We start from the raw sequence: 26,617 nt of genomic DNA, 5'->3' as shown, positions 1-26,617 counted from the left end.
GCAGGGAACGGCGTCGTTAACACACTGCCGGATGCGGCGTCGTTAACACACTGCCGGATGCGGAGTCGTTAACACACTGCCGGATGAGGCGTCGTTAACACACTGCCGGATGAGGCGTCGTTAACACACTGCAGGGAACGGCGTCGTTAACACACTGCCGGATGCGGCGTCGTTAACACACTGCCGGATGCGGCGTCGTTAACACACTGATGGATGCGGAGTCGTTAACACACTGACGGATGCGGAGTCGTTAACACACTGCCGGATGAGGCGTCGTTAACACACTGCCGGATGAGGCGTCGTTAACACACTGCCGGATGTGGAGTCGTTAACACACTGCCGGATGAGGCGTCGTTAACACACTGCCGGATGAGGCGTCGTTAACACACTGCCGGGAACGGCGTCGTTAACACACTGCCGGATGCGGCGTCGTTAACACACTGCCGGATGAGGCGTCGTTAACACACTGCCGGGTGCGGCGTCGTTAACACACTGCCGGATGCGGCGTCGTTAACACACTGACGGATGCGGAGTCGTTAACACACTGACGGATGCGGAGTCGTTAACACACTGCCGGATGAGGCGTCGTTAACACACTGCCGGATGTGGAGTCGTTAACACACTGCCGGATGAGGCGTCGTTAACACACTGCCGGATGAGGCGTCGTTAACACACTGCCGGGAACGGCGTCGTTAACACACTGCCGGGAACGGCGTCGTTAACACACTGCCGGATGCGGCGTCGTTAACACACTGCCGGATGAGGCGTCGTTAACACACTGCCGGGTGCGGCGTCGTTAACACACTGCCGGATGCGGCGTCGTTAACACACTGCCGGATGAGGCGTCGGTAACACACTGACGGATGTGGAGTCGTTAACACACTGCCGGATGAGGCGTCGTTAACACACTGCCAGATGAGGCGTCATTAACACACTGCCGGATGAGGCGTCGGTAACACACTGACGGATGTGGAGTCGTTAACACACTGCCGGATGAGGCGTCGTTAACACACTGCCGGATGAGGCGTCGTTAACACACTGCCGGGAACGGCGTCGTTAACACACTGCCGGATGCGGCGTCGTTAACACACTGCCGGATGAGGCATCGTTAACACACTGCCGGATGCGGAGTCGTTAACACACTGCCGGATGCGGCGTCGTTAACACACTGCCGGATGCGGAGTCGTTAACACACTGCCGGATGAGGCGTCGTTAACACACTGCCGGATGAGGCGTCGTTAACACACTGCCGGGAACGGCGTCGTTAACACACTGCCGGATGCGGCGTAGTTAACACACTGCCGGATGAGGCGTCGTTAACACACTGCCGGATGAGGCGTCGTTAACACACTGCCGGATGCGGAGTCGTTAACACACTGCCGGATGAGGCGTCGTTAACACACTGACGGATGCGGAGTCGTTGACACACTGCCGGATGAGGCGTCGTTAACACACTGCCGGATGAGGCGTCGTTAACTCACTGCCGGGAACGGAGTCGTTAACACACTGCCGGATGCGGCGTCGTTAACACACTGCCGGATGAGGCGTCGTTAACACACTGCCAGATGAGGCGTCGTTAACACACTGCCGGATGAGGCGTCGTTAACACACTGCAGGGAACGGCGTCGTTAACACACTGCCGGATGCGGCGTCGTTAACACACTGCCAGATGAGGCGTCGTTAACACACTGCCGGATGAGGCGTCGTTAACACACTGCAGGGAACGGCGTCGTTAACACACTGCCGGATGCGGCGTCGTTAACACACTGCCGGATGCGGAGTCGTTAACACACTGCCGGATGAGGCGTCGTTAACACACTGCCGGATGAGGCGTCGTTAACACACTGCCGGATACGGAGTCGTTAACACACTGACGGATGCGGAGTCGTTAACACACTGCCGGATGCGGAGTCGTTAACACACTGACGGATGCGGAGTCGTTAACACACTGACGGATGCGGAGTCGTTGACACACTGCCGGATGAGGCGTCGTTAACACACTGCCGGATGAGGCGTCGTTAACTCACTGCCGGGAACGGAGTCGTTAACACACTGCCGGATGCGGCGTCGTTAACACACTGCCGGATGAGGCGTCGTTAACACACTGCCAGATGAGGCGTCGTTAACACACTGCCGGATGAGGCGTCGTTAACACACTGCAGGGAACGGCGTCGTTAACACACTGCCGGATGCGGCGTCGTTAACACACTGCCAGATGAGGCGTCGTTAACACACTGCCGGATGAGGCGTCGTTAACACACTGCAGGGAACGGCGTCGTTAACACACTGCCGGATGCGGCGTCGTTAACACACTGCCGGATGCGGAGTCGTTAACACACTGCCGGATGAGGCGTCGTTAACACACTGCCGGATGAGGCGTCGTTAACACACTGCCGGATGCGGAGTCGTTAACACACTGACGGATGCGGAGTCGTTAACACACTGCCGGGTGCGGAGTCGTTGACACACTGCCGGGTGCGGCGTCGTTGACACACTGCCGGATGAGGCGTCGTTAACACACTGCCGGATGAGGCGTCTTTAACACACTGATGGATGAGGCGTCGTTAACACACTGCCGGGTGCGGCGTCGTTAACACACTGCAGGGTGCGGCGTCGTTAACACACTGACGGATGAGGCGTCGGTAACACACTGACTGATGAGGCGTTGTTAACACACTTACTGATGAGGCGTCGATAACACACTGACTGATGAGGCGTCGTTAACACAATGACGGATGAGGCGTCATTAACACACTGACGGATGAGGCGTCGTTAACACACTGCCGGATGAAGCGTCGTTAACACACTGACTGATGAGGCGTCGTTAACACACTGCCGGATGAGGAGTCGTTAACACACTGCCGGATGAGGCGTCGTTAACACACTGCCGGATGAGGCGTCGTTGACACACTGCCGGATGAGGCGTCGTTAACACACTGCCGGATGCGGAGTCGTTAACACACTGACGGATGAGGCGTCGTTGACACACTGCCGGATGAGGCGTCGTTAACACACTGGCGGATGCGGAGTCGTTGACACACTGCCGGATGAGGAGTCGTTAACACACTGCAGGGTGCGGAGTCGTTAACACACTGCCGGGTGCGGCGTCGTTAATACACTGCCGGATGCGGCGTCGTTGACACACTGCCGGGTGCGGAGTCGTTAACACACTGCCGGATGAGGCGTCGTTAACACACTGCCGTGTGCGGAGTCGTTAACACACTGACGGATGCGGAGTCGTTAACACACTGCCGGATGAGGCGTCGTTAACACACTGCCGGATGAGGCGTCGTTAACATACTGCCGGGTGCGGAGTCGTTGACACACTGCCGGGTGCGGCGTCGTTGACACACTGCCGGGTGCGGAGTCGTTGACACACTGCCGGATGAGGAGTCGTTAACACACTGCCGGATGAGGCGTCGGTAAAACACTGCCGGATGAGGCGTCGTTAACACACTGCCGGGTGCGGCGTCGTTGACACACTGCCGGATGAGGCGTCGTTAACAGACTGCCGGGTGCGGAGTCGTTAACACACTGCCGGGTTCGGCGTAGTTAACACACTGCCGGGTGCGGCGTCGTTGACACACTGCCGGATGAGGCGTCGTTAACACACTGCCGGGTGCGGCGTCGTTAACACACTGCCGGATGAGGCGTCGTTAACACACTGCCGGGTGCGGCGTCGTTAACACACTGCAGGGTGCGGCGTCGTTAACACACTGACGGATGAGGCGTCGTTAACACACTGCCGGATGAGGCGTCGTTAACACACTGCCGGATGAGGCGTCGTTAACACACTGCCGGGTGCGGCGTCGTTAACACACTGCAGGGTGCGGCGTCGTTAACACACTGACGGATGAGGCGTCGTTAACACACTGCCGGATGAGGCGTCGTTAACACACTGCCGGATGAGGCGTCGGTAACACACTGACGGATGAGGCGTCGGTAACACACTGCCGGATGAGGCGTCGGTAACACACTGCCGGATGGGGCGTCGGTAACACACTGCCGGGTGCGGCGTCGTTAACACACTGCCGGATGTGGAGTCGTTAACACACTGACGGATGGGGCGTCGTTAACACACTGCCGGATGGGGCGTCGTTAACACACTGCAGGGTGCGGCGTCGTTAACACACTGACGGATGAGGCGTCGTTAACACACTGACTGATGAGGCGTCGTTAACACACTGCCGGATGAGGCGTCGTTAACACACTGCCGGGTGCGGCGTCGTTAACACACTGCCGGATGAGGCGTCGTTAACACACTGCCGGGTGCGGCGTCGTTAACACACTGCCGGATGAGGCGTCGTTAACACACTGCCGGGTGCGGCGTCGTTAACACACTGCCGGATGGGGCGTCGTTAACACACTGCCGGATGGGGCGTCGTTAACACACTGCAGGGTGCGGCATCGTTAACACACTGACGGATGAGGCGTCGTTAACACACTGCCGGATGGGGCGTCGTTAACACACTGCAGGGTGCGGCGTCGTTAACACACTGACGGATGAGGCGTCGTTAACACACTGCCGGATGGGGCGTCGTTAACACACTGCCGGATGGGGCGTCGTTAACACACTGCAGGGTGCGGCGTCGTTAACACACTGACGGATGAGGCGTCGTTAACACACTGCCGGATGGGGCGTCGTTAACACACTGCCGGATGGGGCGTCGTTAACACACTGCCGGGTGCGGCGTCGTTTACACACTGCAGGGTGCGGCGTCGTTAACACACTGCCGGATGCGGAGTCGTTAACACACTGCCGGATGAGGCGTCGTTAACACACTGCCGGATGAGGCGTCGTTAACACACTGCCGGATGCGGAGTCGTTAACACACTGACGGATGCGGAGTCGTTAACACACTGCCGGGTGCGGAGTCGTTGACACACTGCCGGGTGCGGCGTCGTTGACACACTGCCGGATGAGGCGTCGTTAACACACTGCCGGATGAGGCGTCGTTAACACACTGCAGGGAACGGCGTCGTTAACACACTGCCGGATGCGGCGTCGTTAACACACTGCCGGATGCGGCGTCGTTAACACACTGATGGATGCGGAGTCGTTAACACACTGACGGATGCGGAGTCGTTAACACACTGCCGGATGAGGCGTCGTTAACACACTGCCGGATGAGGCGTCGTTAACACACTGCCGGATGTGGAGTCGTTAACACACTGCCGGATGAGGCGTCGTTAACACACTGCCGGATGAGGCGTCGTTAACACACTGCCGGGAACGGCGTCGTTAACACACTGCCGGATGCGGCGTCGTTAACACACTGCCGGATGAGGCGTCGTTAACACACTGCCGGGTGCGGCGTCGTTAACACACTGCCGGATGCGGCGTCGTTAACACACTGACGGATGCGGAGTCGTTAACACACTGACGGATGCGGAGTCGTTAACACACTGCCGGATGAGGCGTCGTTAACACACTGCCGGATGTGGAGTCGTTAACACACTGCCGGATGAGGCGTCGTTAACACACTGCCGGATGAGGCGTCGTTAACACACTGCCGGGAACGGCGTCGTTAACACACTGCCGGGAACGGCGTCGTTAACACACTGCCGGATGCGGCGTCGTTAACACACTGCCGGATGAGGCGTCGTTAACACACTGCCGGGTGCGGCGTCGTTAACACACTGCCGGATGCGGCGTCGTTAACACACTGCCGGATGAGGCGTCGGTAACACACTGACGGATGTGGAGTCGTTAACACACTGCCGGATGAGGCGTCGTTAACACACTGCCAGATGAGGCGTCATTAACACACTGCCGGATGAGGCGTCGGTAACACACTGACGGATGTGGAGTCGTTAACACACTGCCGGATGAGGCGTCGTTAACACACTGCCGGATGAGGCGTCGTTAACACACTGCCGGGAACGGCGTCGTTAACACACTGCCGGATGCGGCGTCGTTAACACACTGCCGGATGAGGCATCGTTAACACACTGCCGGATGCGGAGTCGTTAACACACTGCCGGATGCGGCGTCGTTAACACACTGCCGGATGCGGAGTCGTTAACACACTGCCGGATGAGGCGTCGTTAACACACTGCCGGATGAGGCGTCGTTAACACACTGCCGGGAACGGCGTCGTTAACACACTGCCGGATGCGGCGTAGTTAACACACTGCCGGATGAGGCGTCGTTAACACACTGCCGGATGAGGCGTCGTTAACACACTGCCGGATGCGGAGTCGTTAACACACTGCCGGATGAGGCGTCGTTAACACACTGACGGATGCGGAGTCGTTGACACACTGCCGGATGAGGCGTCGTTAACACACTGCCGGATGAGGCGTCGTTAACTCACTGCCGGGAACGGAGTCGTTAACACACTGCCGGATGCGGCGTCGTTAACACACTGCCGGATGAGGCGTCGTTAACACACTGCCAGATGAGGCGTCGTTAACACACTGCCAGATGAGGCGTCGTTAACACACTGCAGGGAACGGCGTCGTTAACACACTGCCGGATGCGGCGTCGTTAACACACTGCCAGATGAGGCGTCGTTAACACACTGCCGGATGAGGCGTCGTTAACACACTGCAGGGAACGGCGTCGTTAACACACTGCCGGATGCGGCGTCGTTAACACACTGCCGGATGCGGAGTCGTTAACACACTGCCGGATGAGGCGTCGTTAACACACTGCCGGATGAGGCGTCGTTAACACACTGCCGGATGCGGAGTCGTTAACACACTGACGGATGCGGAGTCGTTAACACACTGCCGGATGCGGAGTCGTTAACACACTGACGGATGCGGAGTCGTTAACACACTGACGGATGCGGAGTCGTTGACACACTGCCGGATGAGGCGTCGTTAACACACTGCCGGATGAGGCGTCGTTAACTCACTGCCGGGAACGGAGTCGTTAACACACTGCCGGATGCGGCGTCGTTAACACACTGCCGGATGAGGCGTCGTTAACACACTGCCAGATGAGGCGTCGTTAACACACTGCCGGATGAGGCGTCGTTAACACACTGCAGGGAACGGCGTCGTTAACACACTGCCGGATGCGGCGTCGTTAACACACTGCCAGATGAGGCGTCGTTAACACACTGCCGGATGAGGCGTCGTTAACACACTGCAGGGAACGGCGTCGTTAACACACTGCCGGATGCGGCGTCGTTAACACACTGCCGGATGCGGAGTCGTTAACACACTGCCGGATGAGGCGTCGTTAACACACTGCCGGATGAGGCGTCGTTAACACACTGCCGGATGCGGAGTCGTTAACACACTGACGGATGCGGAGTCGTTAACACACTGCCGGGTGCGGAGTCGTTGACACACTGCCGGGTGCGGCGTCGTTGACACACTGCCGGATGAGGCGTCGTTAACACACTGCCGGATGAGGCGTCTTTAACACACTGATGGATGAGGCGTCGTTAACACACTGCCGGGTGCGGCGTCGTTAACTCACTGCCGGATGCGGAGTCGTTAACACACTGCCGGATGCGGCGTCGTTAACACACTGCAGGGTGCGGCGTCGTTAACACACTGCCGGGTGCGGCGTCGTTAACACACTGCAGGGTGCGGCGTCGTTAACACACTGCCGGGTGCGGCGTCGTTAACACACTGCAGGGTGCGGCGTCGTTAACACACTGCCGGGTGCGGCGTCGTTAACACACTGCAGGGTGCGGCGTCGTTAACACACTGCCGGGTGCGGAGTCGTTAACACACTGCCGGATGCGGCGTCGTTAACACACTGCAGGGTGCGGCGTCGTTAACACACTGACGGATGAGGCGTCGGTAACACACTGACTGATGAGGCGTTGTTAACACACTTACTGATGAGGCGTCGTTAACACACTGACTGATGAGGCGTCGTTAACACAATGACGGATGAGGCGTCATTAACACACTGACGGATGAGGCGTCGTTAACACACTGCCGGATGAAGCGTCGTTAACACACTGACTGATGAGGCGTCGTTAACACACTGCCGGATGAGGAGTCGTTAACACACTGCCGGATGAGGCGTCGTTAACACACTGCCGGATGCGGAGTCGTTAACACACTGACGGATGAGGCGTCGTTGACACACTGCCGGATGAGGCGTCGTTAACACACTGGCGGATGCGGAGTCGTTGACACACTGCCGGATGAGGAGTCGTTAACACACTGCAGGGTGCGGAGTCGTTAACACACTGCCGGGTGCGGCGTCGTTAATACACTGCCGGATGCGGCGTCGTTGACACACTGCCGGGTGCGGAGTCGTTAACACACTGCCGGATGAGGCGTCGTTAACACACTGCCGTGTGCGGAGTCGTTAACACACTGACGGATGCGGAGTCGTTAACACACTGCCGGATGAGGCGTCGTTAACACACTGCCGGATGAGGCGTCGTTAACATACTGCCGGGTGCGGAGTCGTTGACACACTGCCGGGTGCGGCGTCGTTGACACACTGCCGGGTGCGGAGTCGTTGACACACTGCCGGATGAGGAGTCGTTAACACACTGCCGGATGAGGCGTCGGTAAAACACTGCCGGATGAGGCGTCGTTAACACACTGCCGGGTGCGGCGTCGTTGACACACTGCCGGATGAGGCGTCGTTAACAGACTGCCGGGTGCGGAGTCGTTAACACACTGCCGGGTTCGGCGTAGTTAACACACTGCCGGGTGCGGCGTCGTTGACACACTGCCGGATGAGGCGTCGTTAACACACTGCCGGGTGCGGCGTCGTTAACACACTGCCGGATGAGGCGTTGTTAACACACTGCCGGGTGCGGCGTCGTTAACACACTGCAGGGTGCGGCGTCGTTAACACACTGACGGATGAGGCGTCGTTAACACACTGCCGGATGAGGCGTCGTTAACACACTGCCGGGTGCGGCGTCGTTAACACACTGCAGGGTGCGGCGTCGTTAACACACTGACGGATGAGGCGTCGTTAACACACTGCCGGATGAGGCGTCGTTAACACACTGCCGGATGAGGCGTCGGTAACACACTGACGGATGAGGCGTCGGTAACACACTGCCGGATGAGGCGTCGGTAACACACTGCCGGATGGGGCGTCGGTAACACACTGCCGGGTGCGGCGTCGTTAACACACTGCCGGATGTGGAGTCGTTAACACACTGACGGATGGGGCGTCGTTAACACACTGCCGGATGGGGCGTCGTTAACACACTGCAGGGTGCGGCGTCGTTAACACACTGACGGATGAGGCGTCGTTAACACACTGACTGATGAGGCGTCGTTAACACACTGCCGGATGAGGCGTCGTTAACACACTGCCGGGTGCGGCGTCGTTAACACACTGCCGGATGAGGCGTCGTTAACACACTGCCGGGTGCGGCGTCGTTAACACACTGCCGGATGAGGCGTCGTTAACACACTGCCGGGTGCGGCGTCGTTAACACACTGCCGGATGGGGCGTCGTTAACACACTGCCGGATGGGGCGTCGTTAACACACTGCAGGGTGCGGCATCGTTAACACACTGACGGATGAGGCGTCGTTAACACACTGCCGGATGGGGCGTCGTTAACACACTGCAGGGTGCGGCGTCGTTAACACACTGACGGATGAGGCGTCGTTAACACACTGCCGGATGGGGCGTCGTTAACACACTGCCGGATGGGGCGTCGTTAACACACTGCAGGGTGCGGCGTCGTTAACACACTGACGGATGAGGCGTCGTTAACACACTGCCGGATGGGGCGTCGTTAACACACTGCCGGATGGGGCGTCGTTAACACACTGCCGGGTGCGGCGTCGTTTACACACTGCAGGGTGCGGCGTCGTTAACACACTGCCGGATGGGGCGTCGTTAACACACTGCAGGGTGCGGCGTCGTTAACACACTGACGGATGAGGCGTCGTTAACACACTGCCGGATGAGGCGTCGTTAACACACTGCCGGATGGGGCGTCGTTAACACACTGACGGATGCGGAGTCGTTAACACACTGCCGGATGAGGCGTCGTTAACACACTGCCGGATGAGGCGTCGTTAACAGACTGACAGATGCGGAGTCGTTAACACACTGACGGATGCGGAGTCGTTAACACACTGCCGGGAACGGCGTCGTTAACATACCGCAGGGTGCGGCGTCGTTGACACACTGCCGGATGCGGAGTCGTTGACACACTGCCGGATGAGGCGTCGTTGACACACTGCCGGATGAGGCGTCGGTAACACACTGACGGATGAGGCGTCGTTAACACACTGACGGATGAGGCGTCGGTAACACACTGACGGATGCGGCGTCGTTGACACACTGCCGGATGAGGCGTCGTTAACACACTGCTGGATGAGGAGTCGTTGACACACTGCCGGGTGCGGCGTCGTTGACACACTGCCGGATGCGGCGTCGTTAACACACTGCCGGATGAGGCGTCGTTAACACACTGACGGATGCGGAGTCGTTAACACACTGCCGGGAACGGCGTCGTTAACACACTGACGGATGCGGAGTCGTTAACACACTGCCGGATGCGGCGTCGTTGACACACTGCCGGATGCGGAGTCGTTGACACACTGCCGGATGAGGCGTCGTTGACACACTGCCGGATGCGGCGTCGTTAACACACTGCCGGGATGAGGAGTCGTTGACACACTGCCGGATGAGGCATCGTTAACACACTGCCGGATGAGGCGTCGTGAACACACTGCCGGATGCGGAGTCGTTAACACACTGCCGGATGCGGAGTCGTTAACACACTGCCGGATGCGGTGTCGTTAACACACTGCCGGGAGCGGCGTCGGTAACACACTGCCGGGATGAGGAGTCGTTGACACACTGCCGGATGAGGCGTCGTTAACACACTGCCGGGAGCGGCGTCGGTAACACACTGCCGGGAGCGGCGTCGGTAACACACTGCCGGGAGCGGTCGTCGAGGCTGCAAAATTAGTGATATTTATGAATTTCAGAGGATACACAGATGTATGGAAAATGAAGGTGATGGGTTGTGTCGGAGGGAAAGGTGAGGTTGACTGTGGAGTAGGATTAAATGTCAACACAACAGTGTGGGGTGACGGGCCTGTTATTTACTGTAATGTGCTGTAAATAATCTGATGATAACTGTGTTAATTTACCCTTCTGCATGTTGCTCAGCTGATTTTCAATCTGACAGAGATGACCACAGCAATTGTCACCCCCACCCCTGGCTCCAGCCGGCTGAGCCCACACTGTGATGCTTCAACACTCATTCACCTGTACCAATCTGCCTTTAATGTTTCCACGTTACAAACTCCTGCATTCCCCCCCCCCCCCCCCCCAAGGATGTGGTTCTGAACCCTCCTGCTCTGCCTGAAGCTAGGGTCGGGTTCTCACATGCACACTAACACCACTCCACCTCTTTCGCACCACCGTTGACGCAGCCACATTCAAGCTTCCCCCCAACTAAGTGCTGCCCAGTACCATAAATTCTACCCCTTCCTGGCCAGTTTTTCAGACTGCCCAAGAAGGTGCATAACTAGCCCTGTGCAAGAACTGTGATATTGCCTTCTACCCTGCATATCAACAGTAACATCATCACTGTCTTCCACTTCGCACTCAGCTCCACTGCTACATAGACCTAACCTCTCACCATGCCCCCAGTGCACACCTGCTGAACTTCCACCTTGCATCCTGCTTGAACTCGCCATCATCCAAATCTTTGGTCTGTCCTGACCCACCACGCAAATGATCAACCCCAGAGAAGTCCCCTCTTACCTAGATCACCTCCTGGTCAGCTTTCACATTGACTTTTAAACTGTCTCTGTCCTCTGACGCCCTTTCAATGCTGCAACATCTCCACACTGCTCCAGCTCCACCTCTGCCTAGTGCCTTCTGATGGTAAGTTTCAATAATCTAGCATCTCAGCTCTAATATCCCCTCCTTACATCTCCTTAGTTAATGATAAACAGCTCCCTGTTAAACAGAGGTTCTGTTGAGAACAGGAAAGATATGGGGTCCTGACAGCTTGTTGCTCTTTGCCCTGCTTGATGTCCCCCTTCACAGAACCGACACCAGTGTGGAGAAAAGAGTTTGTGAACTGATTCCCTTTAATCTGGCTGAAAAGGGTGAACATTGGTAGATGTTCACACTCCGTGCTTGGTAGCACACCAGGCACAGAGTGAACTCAGTAAAGGAAAGGATGAGGGATTCAATCAGACCATTTCAGTCTTCCTCACACAGGCTTGGTCAATTGACAATAGATAAGCAGTAAGGCAAACTACATTGAAAGCATGCACAGTGAGTACATCAGTAGTGAGTAGCTGTGGACGAGAGTGCAGATTCCCTGGTCCCACAGCAGCAGGAGGCTGTCTCTCTCCTGAATGACAAGCCACATGGAGCAGGTGTCCATACGGGCCCCAGCCGAAGTCTCCACGTGCTCAGTAATCGAGCTGGCACAAGCAGGCAACTCCCCTGTTGATCCAGTGGTTCTGAGGCTGGTCAGAGGGGAGGCTGATTGTCAGAATATAGTTGGTGGAGTGACCGGTGGTCAAGAGCATCCCTCGCCGAATGCTGGTCTTGTAAACTGTGCAGCAAAGAATCCAGAATGTCAGAGTGGCTCCCATCCCAACAACACAGCAACATTAACACAGCAACATTCTCAGCTGCTAACATCAAGAATACACTGTAAATTCTCATGTGTTTTTCTTCAGTAAATATAGAGTAGTTTAGGTTTGGATTTGGGGAGATACAGCTTGGTAACAGGCCCAACAAGGCCACACCATCCAATTACACCTATACAACCAATTAATCTACTGAACTATACATCTTCTGGATATGGGAGGTAACTGGAGCACCACATGGTCATGGGCAGAACATAAAAACAGTGGCAGAACTAAACCCACGTCGCTGGCGCAGAAATAGTGTTATGTTAGCTGCTACATTACTGTGCCTCCTAAACAGCTTGCTGGGAAGTTGAATAAGTATTTGAAACAGTAAAAAACAATACATGTGAAAGACTGGGATGGTTGGTTAGTCTGGGTTACAAGGTGAGAGTGGGGCAGGGGTGGACAGTGGAGTGGGTGATTAATACTGGGCTGGGGTCAGAGAGGGATGCTGCAGGGCTAGTTTTGGTCTGGCAAAGAGTCATTTATGAGTTGTTGGGCAGAATGACTGGTTGAGCTAGAGAGTGCACAGAGGAGATTCACCAGGATGTTGCCTGGATTGGAGGCCTTAAGCAATGGGGGGGTGGGGGGGGGGTGCGAATGGATAAGCTGGGCTTGTTTTGCCTGGATCAAAGGAGACCGAAGAGTGACCTGTTAGAGGGTGTCTAACATTATGAGAGGTTATAACATTATAATAGTCAAATCTTTTTCCCATGGTAGGGGTATCAAAAACAAGAGGGTAGATGTACAAGATGAGGGGAAGGAGTTTTAAAGGGAATTTGAGTATAATCATTTTTTTAACAGAGAGTGGTTGATATCTGGAAATCAGTCTGAGGAGGTGGCAGAATTGAATAGTCACTATATTTAAGAGCATTTGGTCAGGCACTGGAGTAGGTAAGGCATGTGAGATTACTGCAGGTGGGAAAAGGGTTGGAGTGGATGTGGGACTGTTCTTATTGAGCTACAGTGAAAACCTTTGTTCAGACATTTCATTTCAAAGCATAAACACTTTGAGGTGGTACAGAGGAAAGAGCAACAACAGAATGCAGAATGAAGAGTAGCAGTTACAGAGAAAGTGCAGAGCGGGCCGACAATAAGATGCAAATGGCATGTGAGGTCAAGAGTTCACTGTGATTGTAAGTGGTCCATTCGAGAGTCTTCTAACATTGGGATCGGAACTGTCCCTGAGCTAGGTGGTATGTGGGCCGAAGAGCCTATTCCTGTGCTATAAACTCCATGACTGTTCTTGGAAAAATATGACTATCTGTTGAGGACTCTATGCTTTGCTTGTCTAACATGATTTAGTTCTCTGAAAAAATTAAGCAGTGGGTTAGAGATTGTCGGGTGAGTAGATGGAGCTTCAGAAGACATGTTCAGAGATTACAACATGACTGAAAGGGCAAGAATGGGCTGGCACAAATATTGCTGGGGGGCAGGAAGGGGGAGTGGTGTGCTGTGTTTATAGTGTGGAAAGAGATACTAGGGTTGGACTAAGGACCAATGCATTCTATAAACACACAGTTCTGACCTGGTAAGTTTCTCCCTGCCATACACATCCTCTCCAACAGCAAGCCTCATGCTGGTGACACATGGAAGCTTTCAGACTCGGGCTGAACTACAGTGGACAGGGAGGAGGTCTGGCCCCTGCACGTGTAGCATGTCGGCCCACCGGTGTGAACCTGATCCCCAGCTGTGGGTAAATAGCCCCACTGCCTCGTGGGCAGCCTCGGGGGAGAGAAGTAAGCCCAGACTGCAAATCTGGAGTGGAGCCCCTAAGGTGGCTGGATATCATTGAACATCCTTCTGGCAGCTCCTGCAGCTTCATAAGCTTTCCTTTGGACTACATTGATGAGGTCGAGAGGGGGATCTTGATAACTGGGCATCTGAGAGTCTCTATTGCTTCTGCCCAGGCTTGTGATGGTGATCGTTATCATCCATTGTCCTTCAAGACAGACAGATATCAAACATAGTTGAATGACAATAAATTTGACTTGAGTTGACATATTTGATTAATCCTTTTGTTCTTTAAATAACTATTTATGAGTTATTTGTATAAATATGTGAATTGCATATGTCCTCACACTTGCATGTGATACGTGTGCGCCTCTCTTAAATTGAACACAAAGTTAGACCAGCATTCCAGAACTCCCGCCTCTTCCTTTGAATTAGCTTAAGATTTTGAAGTTAAAACATAACAGTAGTGCTGAGGTCTTTTTAAAATGAACCTGAGATGATTACCAACTCGTTGAAGAGCAGAAAGATGTTCCAATTAAAAAAGCAGCAAGAATGACGAGTAAAAAAGATGAATTAGCTTGAAAAAAATAAGAAAATGGAAGAATTCACGGGTTCATAAAGATTGAATAGCAGGTGATAATAATCATAAATAAATGCAGAAATGGCTGGCTACATCAGAAAGGATTAATGAGTTTGATTATACAATGGGTAATTGGCTCATGTATATGAAGCTAATTCAACAATATTTGGAAGCAAATGAAATAGACAACGAGAAGTGGGGTACTGATTACAATGGGTTTAAAGGCATAGTTTGCTTTGAAGGTTAACTGCTCCAACCAAACCAGCAGAAATAAGCCTTTCTGATACTGTCAAAGTATTGAAGGAACACTTAGAACCAAAACCGCTGTTGATTGCAGAACACATTAGGTTTCATAAATGGAATCAAAAGGAAAGGGAGTCCATTTCAGCTTATGAGGCTAAATTAAAGAGATTGTCTGAGCATTGTCAGTTTAGTAATGGTCTTAATGATACACTAAGTGATCGTTTATTTTGTGGAATCTTAAAGAAAGCATTCAAAAATAGCTCCAAACTGAAGTGCAGCTACATTTAAAGGAGCAGTTGAAATTGCTGTTTCAATAGAAACCACAGAGAGACACAACTGAATTGCAGTCAGGAATGTGAGTGAGCATAAATAAAAATGCATTGTCTAAACAGAAACCTGCCAGGCTGAACAAATCGCGTTACCACTGTGGCAGGGGCTCACATACCAAACAAATGCAGATTTAAAAGTGAAGCGTAAAAGTGAAAAGTAAAAGTTTTGCAGCAACCAATCAACAAGGAGGAAGAGTGTGTTTGCCTGCAGAAGGCAAAGGGTTGTGGTGGAGGGAGTACATGCAGATTGGAGGGTTGTGATTAGTGGTGTCCCACAAGGATCTGTTCTGGGACCTCTACTTTTTGTGATTTTTATTAACGACCTGGATGAGGGGGTAGAAGGGTGGGTTGGCAAGTTTGCAGATGACACAAAGGTTGATGGTGTTGTAGATAGTGTAGAGGATTGTCGAAGATTGCAGAGAGACATTGATAGGATACAGAAGTGGGCTGAGCAGTGGCAGATGGAGTTCAACCCGGAGAAGTGTGAGGTGGTACACTTTGGAAGGACAAACTCCAAGGCAGAGTACAAAGTAAATGGCAGGATACTTGGTAGTGTGGAGGAGCAGAGGGATCTGGGGGTACATGTCCAGAGATCCCTGAAAGTTGCCTCACAGGTAGATAAGGTAGTTAAGAAAGCTTATGGGGTGTTAGCTTTCATAAGTCGAGGGATAGAGTTTAAGAGATGCGATGTAATGATGCAGCTCTATAAAACTCTAGTTACGCCACACTTGGAGTACTGTGTCCAGTTCTGGTCGCCTCACTATAGGAAGGATGTGGAAGCATTGCAAAGGGTACAGAGGAGATTTACCAGGATGCTGCCTGGTTTAGAGAGTATGCATTATGATCGGAGATTAAGGGAGCTAGGGCTTTACTCTTTGGAGAGAAGGAGGATGAGAGGAGACATGATAGAGGTGTACAAAATATTAAGAGGAATAGACAGAGTGGACAGCCAGCGCCTCTTCCCCAGGGCACCACTGCTCAGTACGAGAGGACATGGCTTTAAGTTAAGGGGAGGGAAGTTCAAGGGGGATATTAGAGGAAGGTTTTTCACTCAGAGAGTGGTTGGTGCGTGGAATGCACTGCCTGAGTCAGTGGTGGAGGCAGACACACTAGTGAAGTTTAAGAGACTACTAGACTGGTTTATGGAGGAATTTAAGGTGGGGGGTTATATGGGAGGCAGGGTTTGAGGGTCAGCACATGTTCTATGTTCTAAAAAGAGCTACCTTTTCAATTTGGTCTGCAATCAAGATTTAAAAGGCAGAACTTCATGGCAATTTCTTTGAGTTTTGTGGTGACCAATGAACAAAGAAGGATTCATTAGAAAGAATGAATAAAAATATTGCAAGTGCAAGCAGTGTGGCCTTGCTTGGAGCACCTATTCTTTTGAGTGTGCCAATCTGTACAGTGGCTTTTGCTCATCAGGCCTGGGTGAGGTAAAGTATCTGGTGACTTTCTCTTTTTGTTCATTCCTCATCTGTTAGGGCAGCTTAGTGTAGTGAGAATTACTCAGGGGCAGTGTTTTGTACTGTGTGTGGAACACAGAAAGTCTGTGAGACTTCCAGTCTCTCAGAAAAACACATCCGTACTAGGTGCACTGATCGGAAGCTCCTGGGAGAACATATTAAGGAAATAAAACTGCAGCTTGATGACCTTTAACTCATGTGGGAGAATGAGGAAGTGATAGACCGAGCAACAGGAAGGTAGTCACCCCTAGTTTGCAGGAGACTGGTAACTGGGTGACTGTCAGGAGAATGAGGGGAAATGAATAATCAGTGGCCATTCCCCTCTGTAATAAGTATACAGTATAATAAGTATACTGTTGAGGGGACGACCTACCAGGGTGGAACCACAGTGACTGGATCCCTGACACTGAGTCTGGTGCTGAGGCTCAGAAGGGCAGAGAGGTGAAGAGGACTGCAGTGCTGACAGGAGATTCCATAGTCAGAGGAACAGAGCCAAGATTCTGTAGGCTTGATAGAGACACCAGGATGGTATTTTGCTCCCTGATGCCAGGATCAGGAATGTCCCAGATCGGTTTCATGGCATTCTTAAAGGAGAGGGTGAGCAGCTAGAAGTCTTGGTACATATTGGCACTAATGACAAAGGTAGCCAAGGTGAGGAGATCCTGAAGAGAGTTTTATGAGCTGAGAAAAAGGAGCTCCATGGTAGTAATCTCTGGATTGCTGCCTGTGCCATGTGCCAGTGAGGGCAAGAATAGAATGATTTGGCAGGTGAATCTATGGGTGAGGAACTGATGGAGGGGGCAGAGTTTCTGATTTATGGATCATTGGGATCTCTTTTGGGGAAAGTACAAAAGGGATGGGCTACACCTGAACCTGAGGGAGTCCAATATCCTTGTGGACAGGTTGGCTAGAGTTGTTTGGGTGAGTTTGAATTAATTTGTCGGGGGGGGGGGGAGTGATAGTGCTGAAGATGATGTCGGTTGGTTTACAGAGAAGTGTGTAGTGAGGATCCTAGTAAGGAAAGGCTGTTGATAGGGCAAAATTGCAGCCAACAAGATGAGATGCAATGTAAAAGGCAGACAAAATCAAAAAGGGTGATGAATATAGGACTGAAGGTGTTTGAATGTGTGTAGTGTACGGAATAAAGTTGATGAACTTGCAGCACAGTTACAGATTGTCATGTATGATGCTTATCACTGAATCATGGCTGAAAGAAGATTATAACTGGGAGCTTAATGTCCAAGGATATGCATTGTATCGAAAGGACAGGCAGGAAGGCAGAGGGGTGGTGTTGCCCTGTTGGTAAAAAAAAATTAAATCAAATAATTAGAAAGAGGTGACATAGGGTTGGAAGGTGCTGAATCATTGTGGATAGAGCTAAGGAACTGCGAGGGTAAAAAGACCCTGATGGAAGTTATATACAGACCCCCAAGCAGTAATAAGGATGTGGTCTACAAGTTACAATGGGAGATAGAAAATGCATGCCAAGAAGGCAATGTTACAATAGTCAAGGGGGATTTCAATATGCAGGTTGGTTGGGAAAATCAGGTTGGTGGTGGCTTCCAAGAGGGGGAATTTCTAGAACACATATGAGTTGACTTTTTAGAGCAGCCCCTGGTTGAGCCCACTAGAGGATCAGCTATTCTGGATTGGATGTTGTGTAATAAACCAGAATTGATGAGAGAGCTTAAGGTAAAAGAACCCATGGTTGAGGTGGGGGGGGGGGGGTAAGTGATTGTAATATAATCGATTTCACCCTGAAATTTGAGAAGGAAAAGCTAAAGTCCTCCCTAGCAGTCTGCCCAGATCAATAGCTAATCCTCTGGTTAGACACACTTTGCGTATATGGGCTCAGTTCAGGAAATGCTATGGTTTCCAGGGGTTTTCCATTTCTAGACCTGTCGCACATAATCACCTTTTTTTACCTACCACGTTCGATTCAGCATTCCATGTTTGGTACAGGAAGGGCATTAGACATTTTGAAGATCTCTTCATTGATAACCGCTTTGCTTCTTTTCAACAGCTCTCTGTTAAGTTCAACCTGCCTAACGCTCACTTTTTCAGATATCTCCAAATCCGACACTTTACTGCTCCTTTAATTCCTAACTTTCCTGAAATGCCTGCGAAAAATGCTATGGACCTATTTCTCTCCATTAATCCACTAGGTAAAGGTTTAATTTCAATTATCCAAGATAAACTAGCAGCCTTACGACAGGCCCCTGTGGATAAAATTAAAATGGCCTGGGAGCAGGATTTAAATATCTCCTTATCCGAGGAGAGCTGGGACTCAGTTCTCAAATCGGTTAACTCAACCTCTCTTTGTGCTCGCCTTTGTCTCTTACAGTTTAAGATTGTTCATAGAGCCCATATGTCTAAATCTAAACTATCTCGATTCTACCCTAGCATTAGTCCGCTCTGTGATAAATGCAAGAGGGGCGTGGCCTCTCTCATCCATATGTACTGGCTCTGTCCTAGCTTGGAGAAATTCTGGAAAGATGTCTTCACTACACTATCGGGTATTCTGAATCAGCACCTAGAACCTAACCCCTTAATTGCTCTGTTCGGTTTTTGGGGCGAGACAGATTTATGTCTGGGTCCGACCAAATGCCGAATACTATCCTTTGCCTCTCTCCTGGCGAGACGCTTGATCCTCCTTAGATGGAGAGATGTTGCCCCGCCCACTCATGCGCAATGGCTTAACGACATTATGGCCTGCTTGGACGTCAAAAAAATTCATTATTCAGTTCTCAATTCGGATTTAAAGTTCCGTAAGATCTGGGGGCCTTTTATCGAGTACTTTCATAACCTTCCTCTTGACTAGGGTTTTTTTTTCTTTTCAGTCCCTTGCTTTCAGCTCCCTTTTTTTTTTCTGGTAGTAGGCATTATTATCCTCTGTTGCTAAGTGTATTTACAGTCTGGGACTTTGACTGTCCGGACTTATACTCTCTATATTGTGTGGTGGTTGGTCTGGAATTGTTGTTTTTTTTCTTGTGTTGTGGGGTTTGGGGAGGACACTAAGCTCACTTGTCTTTAATTTAGGTGCTTTTTTGTTAAATTCTCTTCCTCTGCAGCATATTGTTATTGTATGCTTAACCTTGCACTGTATTAATGCTCCTCATTGGGATTTGGGGTTTTTAATTTTGTAAAATGTTTTGAAAAACTAATAAAAAAAATTTAAAAAAAAAGAGGAGGGGCTGTACTGGACCTGGTGTTGATTAATGAGCCTGGTCAGATGACCGACCTTTCAGTGGGTTAACAATTAGGGATCAGTGACCACAACTCTTTAAGTTTTAAAATAGCTTTGAGGCTTACGTCTGTCAGAGTTGACCATGGATATTGCGTCCTAGCTGTCTAGATACGCAAGCCTGAGCAGTACGATATTGAGAGCAAGCTGTTGCCCATGTAGCAGTCTCCCCTCTATGCATCAGATGAACCCAAAGGAACGGCAAAGCGTGATGAAGTTTGGTACCAGCAGCGTCACAGGAGTTGCCGGTCAGCGTTGAACTCAACTAATGAGAGCTTTACGGTCTCCAGCTCTGGATTTTTTCCTTCAGGGTTTACTCTCAAAGCCTTCCCCATGAGTGGGTATAGCCACAAGACAGCGAATATTTAAGATCAGAGTTCTCCTTCTCCAAGATGAACTGCTATCCACAAATGATGAGCCCCATCTGCCCGAAGTGACTGATTTTAAAGTGCCAGTAACCTGCCTTTGCCCCTTCACCTGTCAGTAGAAATGGTTCCAACAGGCTTAGTAGCTAAGCCACATGTTAAGGCCAGGATCTGGAACTGGTTGTCAGAGGCCATTTGGGATGCACGCCATTGGGAGCGTTTAATAGGTAGTGGGAGCTTACCCCCATTACCACCCCAGCTATAACAACCTTAAGGAAACTTGCCTAAGACAAAATGTACACAATACAAAGTAACGCTTGCAGACCAGAAAGCACACATTTCCATTTTGCTCAAAAATACCAAGTGGTACCTCGTTGTAAACATTTTACATATTGTATGATGTAGAGTGGTTTGGAACCAGTATTATATGTGTGCAGCCTAAACTATAGAAATTACATTCTGTTGTAGGACAAATTGCAGATTTTAGATAGATATAGATAAGGAAAAGTATGAACCATGCATGAGAGTTTTAAACTGGAGCAGAGTAAATTACAAGAGCATTAAGCAGGAACTAGGAAGAGTTAATTGGGAGCAAATGTTTTGGGCAAGTCCACATCTGACATGTGGTGGGTGTTTAAAGGCCATCTGCAAGAGTACAGGACAGGTATGTTGCAGTCAGAAGGAAGGAAAAGGTTGGCAAGGTAAACAAACCTTGGATGTTGAGAGAGGTGATGAATTTAGTCAAGAATTAAAAGGAAATTATGTGAAGCCTTGGAAGTTAAAATCAAATAGAGACCTTGAGGATTGTAAAGAAGCCAGAAAAGAACTCAAATGGAATTAGGAAACACAGGAGGGGCCATGAAAAGTCCTCGATAAGTAGAATTATAGAGACCCAAAGACCCATTCTATATGAACATCAAGATCAAGAGGATATCTAGGGAGAGGGCAAGACCACTCAAAGTAAAGGGGGGAACATTTGCTTGTATGTAGTGGATGTGAGTGAGGTCCCTAATGAGTATTTTCATCAGTATTTCTCAAGGAGGACGTGGAGGATAGGGAGATCAGTGTTCATTCATTTCAAGGTAAAGAAGAGGCAGTTTTGAGACTCTTAAACAGCATAAATGTGGATAAGTCCCCAGGACCTGATAGGATGTAGCCCAGATTATTGAGAGCCACAAGAGAAGAGATTGCTGGAGCCTAGACAATAGCTTCGTGTCCTTTCTAGCTACAGGTGAGATCTCAGAGGACTGGCGAGTAGCTGATGTTGTTCCATTATTCAAGGGGGGAAACAGGGATAATCCTGGAATCTGTAGACCAGTGAATCTCACGTCATTGGTAGGGAAACTAAAGCAGAGAATTCTTAGGGTAGGATTTATGAACATTTGGAAAACCATGGCCTAATTAGGGAGAACCAACATGGCTTTGTGAGATGTAAGACACGTCTTACCAACTTGATTGAATTTTTGACAAAGTGACAAGGGTGATAGATGAAGGTAGAGCTGTGGATGTTGACTACATGGATTTTAGTGAGGCATTTGACAAGCTCCCTCATGGGAGGGTCATCCAGAAGATTAAGATGCATGGGATCTACGGTGAATTGGCTGTTTGGATTCAGAACTGGCTTGCACATAGAACACAGAGGGTAGTGGTCGAAAGGGCTTATTCAAACTGGAGGTCTGAGATTAGTGGTGTTGCACAGGGGTCTGTACTGGGACCTCTGCTATTTGTGATGAATACAAATGACCTGGGTGAAAATGTAGATGGGTTAGTAAGTTTGCAGATTATAAGAAGATTAAGCGTGTTGAGGATAGCACAGAAGGCTGGAAAAGAGTACAGCAGGATATAGATCAGCTGCAGGAAAGGGCAGAGAAAAGGCAGATGGAGTTTAATCCAGACAAACGAGAAATGTTGCACCTTGATAGGTCAAACACTATTAAGGGCAAGACCCTTAACAGTGTTGATGAGCAAAGGGATCTTGGGGCCCAAGTCCTTATCTCCCTGGAAGTGACTGCACAGGTTGATCGAGTAGTTAAGAAAACATATGGCATGCTTGCCTTTACTAACTGGGGCACTGAGTTCAAAAGTTAGGAAATTATGTTGCAGCTTTATAAAGCTTCAATTACCTGTAGGTCACACCTGGAGTATTGCATACATTTCTGGTCACCCCTACTATGGGAAGGATGTTGAGGCTTGTGAGAGGATGCAGACAGGTTTACCAGGAAGCTGCCTAGTTTAGAGGGCATTTGATATAATGAGAGGTTGGACAAACTTGGAGTAGGGGAGGGACAGGGGAGATCCACTAGAGGTTTATTAGATTACGAAAGGCATTAATTGAGTTGGCAGGCAGTATCTTTTCTCCCACGGTTGAAATATTTATATCAGATGGCATGCAATTAAGGTGAGAGAGGGCATGTTTAAAGGATATGTGAGTGCCCAGAATGTACTTCCCTGGGACAGTGGTAGAGGCAGATTACATTAGTGACTTTTAAGAGACACTTGGATACTGTGCCTATAAAAAGTATTCATCTTCTTTTGAAGTTTTCGTGTTTTATTGTTTTACAACATTGAATCACAGTGGATTTAATTCGGTTTTTTTGACACTGATCAACAGAAAAAGACTCTTTCATGTCAAAGTGAAAACAGATCTCTACAAAGTGATCTAAATTGATCACAAATATATAATTGATTGCATAAGTATTCAACACCCCCCACATCATATTATCACTGGTGCAGCCAATTGGTTTTAGAAGTCACATTAGATAGAAATCACTTGTGTGCAGTCAAGGAGTACATCGGTGCTTTATAAAACTATGGAACAAATGATCACCAACAGACTTGTTTATTTTTTAGAAAATAAGGGACATTTTGCTGCCTATCAAAATGGTTTTAGAACAGGAAGATCAACAATGGAATCTGTTGCCCTTTTAGATCATGATATTAAAAAAGCATTTCAAAATAGAGAAGTAATGGTAAGCGTATTTCTAGATATTGAAAGAGCATATGACTCACTATGGAAGGATGATTTATTAATTAAATATGATGCGGGAATTAGAGGTAGAATGTTTAATTGGATCAAAGCTTTTCTTAAGGAAAGGACAATTCAAGTAAGAATAGGCAGAACAAGCTCCAAGTCAGTTAAAATAGATAATGGTACTCTTCAAGGAAGTGTCATTAGTCCTGTTCTTTTTTAATGTCATGATAAACAATATCTTTGAGCAGGTAGCGACAGGGTTTGGCAAATTGTTGTTTGCAGATGATGGTGCAATCAGGAAAAGAGGAAGAAATGTCAAGTATATATCAAAGCAGGTACAAAAGGCTTTAAGATCAGTTGAAAACTGGGCAAATAAATGGGGTTTCAGGATTTCTGCTTCTAAGTCCAAATTTATGATTTTTGGCTTTAGAAGAAAGATTCCTGATTGTAAATTGTGTCTATATGATTCTCCATTAGAAAGAGTCAAGGTATTCAAGTTTTTAGGTGTCTGGTTTGATGAAAGACTTATTTGGAGGATTCATATAGATAAAACAATTGGAAAGTGTGAGGAAGTTTTAAATGTTATGAGAAGTATTGCTGGATGTGACTGGGCAGCAGGGAGGGAAACTATGTACTTAATATATCTAGCTATGATTAGATCAGTAATTGATTATGGTTGTATTGCTTATGGTTCCGCTGCTACAGCAGTGTTTGAAAAATTAGACACTGTGCAGTCCAAAGCACTTAGACTCTGCTGTGGAGCTTTCAGAACAACATCAGTCTCTGCATTATGTGTTAAGATGGGAGAAGTGCCTCTACATTTAAGATGAGTTAAGTTGGGACTGCAGTATTGGGCAAAACTAAATGGCTTCAATCACAGCTGTCCATCAAAATGTCTTTTGCAGGAGACGTCAGAGCGCCAAAGTAAAATTAAAAGATATCCATTTTTAGATTTTGTTATTATCTGGGTTGTGAAATTGAAACTGATTGAAGACATAGCTGACCAAATTTGCTTGCCACCCATTCCTTTTTGGCTTTTGCCAGAACCAGAAGTAGACCTATTCCTCCTTTTTCAGCTTCAAGGAAGCAGAGCAATTTCAACAGCATTGATCGTAAATGAATATTTAAATAATAAATGGGGATCTTATCTGAAGATTTTTACAGATGGCTCAGTGGACCCAGAGAGCAGTAAGGCAGGATTTGGGATGTACGTGTCTCAACTTGGAGTTGAGATTGGTGATCGGGTTTCAGATGGTGTTTCTGTGTTTGCAGCAGAATTATTAGCAATCCTCTGGGCCTTATGGTGGATAGAACTCTCGACCATGCAGGGTTGTCATCTGTTCGGATTCTGCTGCTGCCTTAGAGGCTATAAAAGGGAATAAATCAAAAGCTCATCCTGACATAGTTATTGAGATTCTCTTAGTTTTGTTTAGAGTAGGGAAGATGAGTTGTGAATTCAGACTTACATGGATATCTGGGCATGCTGGGGTGGAGGGAAATGAAATTGTGGATGGCATTGAAAAGTCTTCCTTACAGAGCAGGCAAGTAAGAATTAGAATACCCCTAGGCAGAGCAGAATTGAGAAGTAAGATTTTAAAAAAGGTATAGAGAAGAAATGGCAGGAGGATTGGAAAAATGAATTAAAGGGAAGGCATTTCTTTTCTAGTCACCCTCTAGTTAAAAAGGTCTCAGACTGTTACTCTTTAAATCACAGAGATATAGTGAAATTAACAAGACTTAGGCTGGAGCATTGTGGGCTAAACTATTACTTAAAGATAACAGGAAGACATCCTACTGGATTACGTGATTGTGGTAGTCCAGAGACAGTTCAGCATGTTTTGCTGAGTTGTAATCGATATAAAATTGAAAGAAGCATATTGTTCAAGAGGCTGTCTGACTTTAATTTATTTTGTTTTTCTGTTAAATCTTTGTTTGGCCACGAAAAAACCCACCAACTGATTGAAAAGTTTATTATTCTGTTTCTATGTGCGACTAGTTTATATTTGAGAATTTGAGTTTTTTGAAACTCTGTAATTAATTGTACATCCTGCGGAGGGCAGTAATACACCTAGATGCATCTAAACTGCTGGTAATGAAAAAAGAAGAAGTCAAGGAGTTTCTTTTTTTTAAATTTTATTTTTATTTGGATAAGGTATTCATAAGTATTACAAACTTTTTTACATATAAAGCCTTTTCCATTTTTCATATATGTATAAATCTATATATATTTATACATTCACAAGTACACACTGAGATGGTATTTAAAGAAAAATAATTAGGCACTTAAATAGATATTTATGTGCAATTGTAATTCCACACTATTAAACTAGATAATAATAATAGTTGTTAAAAAAAATTAGAAAGGGACTTCCGGTAAGATGGCAATTGTTTAGCTGCTCCGAACTTTTGTTCCGTTAATGTCGCTATCTTTGCACTAAATGTCTCCATTTTTTTAACCTTAGTTAGGAATTTTTTCGGTATCTCTTACTTGCCTGTGAACATATCTAACTTACAATGTCTAGCAAGAGTTCTAAATCCAGGAGAAAGGAAGCTATCGCTCCCTCGGACGAGACCTTGGTTGCGCTCGGAAAGCTCCAAGACAAAATTTTAAAGGAATTTAAAACCGCTTTCAAACAGTTGGAAGACAAACTGGATCAGATCAACGATAAAGTGGACAAGCATGCTGAACACTTATCTCGCATCGATTCGACTTCTGAAGATTTAGAAAGTCGTGTTCGATACTTGGAGACTCTCTGTTCCAGCTTAGAGGAAAAATCTAACAAACTCCTTTCCAAAATGGTGGATCTCGAAAATCGCAGCAGACGCTGCAATCTTAGAATTCTTGGATTGCCAGAGGCGACCAAACAGGGATCAACCATGAAGTTTTTCGCCGAGTTTCTCTGTGAGATATTCGGGAAAGATTTGCTTCCGAACCCGCCCAAGCTTGAACGGGCACACAGAGTTTATGTTCCCCCCGGAATTCTGGGCTCCCGTCCGCGACCAGTAATCTTGTGTTTCCATCAATACCAGGTAAAACATAGTCTGATTGTGGAGGCACGTCGCAGGGGGTTTCTTCCTTTCCAGGATACAACCATTCGCTTTGTGGAAGATTTTGCACCCCA

The sequence above is a fragment of the Hemitrygon akajei genome, chromosome 14, assembly GCF_048418815.1.
Source record: "Hemitrygon akajei chromosome 14, sHemAka1.3, whole genome shotgun sequence".
NCBI lineage: Eukaryota > Metazoa > Chordata > Chondrichthyes > Myliobatiformes > Dasyatidae > Hemitrygon > Hemitrygon akajei.
The sequence above is the reverse complement of the archived record's forward strand: the minus strand, read 5'-3'. Positions refer to the sequence as shown.